The 2,753-nt window shown below is 35.8% G+C and overlaps 1 long non-coding RNA gene across 1 annotated transcript; it reads left to right on the top strand.

The window, feature by feature from the left end:
• The first annotated feature begins 1,847 nt into the window (after nt 1-1,847).
• LOC149475997 (uncharacterized) lies at nt 1,848-2,370 on the top strand. The gene is made up of 2 exons (XR_016317993.1): nt 1,848-1,916; nt 2,030-2,370. It is a non-coding gene; the product is annotated as an uncharacterized LOC149475997 (long non-coding RNA).
• The last annotated feature ends 383 nt before the right edge of the window (nt 2,371-2,753 follow it).

Raw genomic sequence — 2,753 nt, 5'->3', positions numbered from 1 at the left:
TCCTCAGCCTTCATTCCGCGGCGACTAGCACCGACGACGGATGTGCGCTGTTTTTGTCTTGTTAATAAATTGTAACGAGCGAATTAAAGGCCACCATCATGGATAATAGTATTTTAATTTCAACGCTCAAACATTCACAGACACTATTTTTAGACTTTGGTGATAAATTACACATTCAAATAACTTGGAGTTACGCATAATCATCCTCGTTTATACCCTGAAGAATTGCCTTCTGATATAGTGTACCTATGCGTAGGGCATCCAATCCCGGTATTCCGAGACCTCGTTATTCCGAGATCCCGCATCATTTTTCAGTCCCACACAATGCGGGATTACTTCTAGGCGCACATTGTGCCAAATCAATTCTATTGACTCCATAATAAAAAAAGAGATGACTTTGTATGAATCTGGAGGTAGGTACACTAGGCAAATATTTATCTTTGTCATACAATGCATTCCGCTCACTAGTGTAGAAGCCGAGAGGGCTTTTTCAGCTGCCGGATATTTAGCTTCACATATTCGCAGCAGCCTGGCAGATGATACATTAGATACATTATGTATCTTACGAAAACATTTCCAAAAAAAATAATAATTATGTCATTATATAATCGTACTTCTTGCTTGATTTTATAATTAAAACTAATAAAGCTATGTTGATTTTTATTTCTTTTGTATCCTTCAATCCTTACACTATATTTACTAATATACAATTTAATGTACCACATACACACTTGCGGGATCCCGCCAATACCGTGATCCCGCGGGATTGAGAAATATCAATCCCGCAAATACCGAGATCACAAAAATGCTGCGGGATTGGATGCCCTACCTATGCGGCTAAAAGTAAACCGATGACAGACTAACGATACTTGGATCAACAACGGGCTGTTTCACATATACATACATGTATATGACAGCGTCATAGCCGTAACACGTTGCAATAGAAATTTATCCTGAAAAACAAAATATTCCACACCTCATTCAACGACACCACATAGCTACCTCTTCACAAGCGCTAATAATACAATATCTTTGTGAAGGTCAAATAATATTTCCTCTTTAATAGCCATAAAGTAGACGCGAATAATAAACACGTCCATAATCCGCATTCGGTAGGAGCCGCACGTCTCTTTCAGTGCAACAATTTAGATACTCTTGCTAAAATAGGAAGTCTTGTTGTTAAAGAAAAGAAGCATTTTATGTATAAAAAGTACCTAAAACCTTCTATTACAAAAGTATATAAAGTTCCCAATCTGACAACGAGAAAGACAAAATACCAAAGAAAAATTCCTACTAGGAACTATTGGGGCTGAGACGCACGTAGAAATTTCCTACGGGCTTCTCAGCCTGTTGCAAATGTAATTGGAGCTATCGACTGTACACATTAAAATCGTCGCACTAACTCTCCACCAAGAAGCTTTTAAATGTGGTCATGATGATGGCCATTCGTTAAACGTGCAAGCTGCATAAATTAAATTGTTTTTTTAATTTAAAAAATGTTGAAGTATTCTTTATTTTTTAAGATCTGTGATCCGGACTGGTTTATTCTAAACATAAATGCAAAATGGCCAAGAGCAAAGCATGATGCCCATATATGGGCAAAGTCCCTAGCGTCGTCGTCAGAAAAAACAATTTCTCTTAAAATCATCATTCAATCTTAAAAATGTTCTGAGCCACATTACTGTTGTGGACAAACATTAAGGGCGGCTTGCATAACGTAAAGCTTAAATACAAGATAATTACATTTAGCTAAATGTGTTTACGGGTAAAATACGTTTAACTTAAATACATTTAGCAGATGTCTTGCACGTGTAACTTTTTAAGGTCATTTAGCTAAACGCTATTTAATTAGGTACTAATTTATAATTTTAGGGAACACTGGTTCAGAATTATTATCCTGTCGAAAAATGAATGGTGTAAGTACTTACCTTAATCTAACCTCATAATTTAGAATGTTTTGAATTTAGTCACATAAAATTTAAGTTTCGTTCTTTTATGGTAGCTCTAATAACGTTTATGTTTGTTTCAGATAAAGAGTCAGCCTTTAACTAAAGAAGAGGTCATGCAACTGATTAATTTGGTGGAAACCAATTCAGTAGTGACTAGTAAAGTCACAAACGCCGCAAATAATCAGTTGAAGGAAGCAACCTGGTTAAAGATAACAAGTCATTTTAATTCCGCCATTACAAGTTGTCCTCGAAAACCCGATCAACTAAAGTTAAAATGGGAAAATTTAAAAAAAGCTGCCCGTAAAAGGAGCGCTAGAATTAGAATTAGAATTCCATGAATATGTAATAAATAGAACATTAATTAAACGATTGATATAAAAAAATATCGAATTTGATTAAAATTAAATTAACTGCCATGTTTTTTGTGATAATGCGAAAAATTTATGTAATTAACTATATATTCCATAATATCAAGGTAAGTTTCTTGGAAAAACAACACTAAATTTTTTAGGTCCATACTATAGTTACTGAAAATCGTTAGTTACCGACCGATTTCGGTCGAGATCGATGTCGACTGATGTGTCGAGACTACACCAGCTGGTATCGCAGAACTATGACGGCGGTATGACAGCACGCAGCATGTTTCGGTATCCGTCGAGCGCTAATGACGATTTTGGCTATTGGTATGTAACAAACGGAACCCAGAGAGCTGAACTCATACTACTCTACTCTAAGTTCTACGGGAACGAAGTCGTGCGCAGAAGCTATATAAATGGTTTAGTATAGTTTAGGTATAGTTTATAA

This window comes from Colias philodice, chromosome 29, assembly GCF_061535455.1.
Source record: "Colias philodice isolate Cphi_HAF_F1 chromosome 29, ilColPhil1 Martin Lab GWU primary, whole genome shotgun sequence".
In the NCBI taxonomy this organism is placed as follows: Eukaryota; Metazoa; Arthropoda; class Insecta; order Lepidoptera; family Pieridae; genus Colias; species Colias philodice.
The sequence above is the reverse complement of the archived record's forward strand: the minus strand, read 5'-3'. Positions and strand labels throughout refer to the sequence as shown.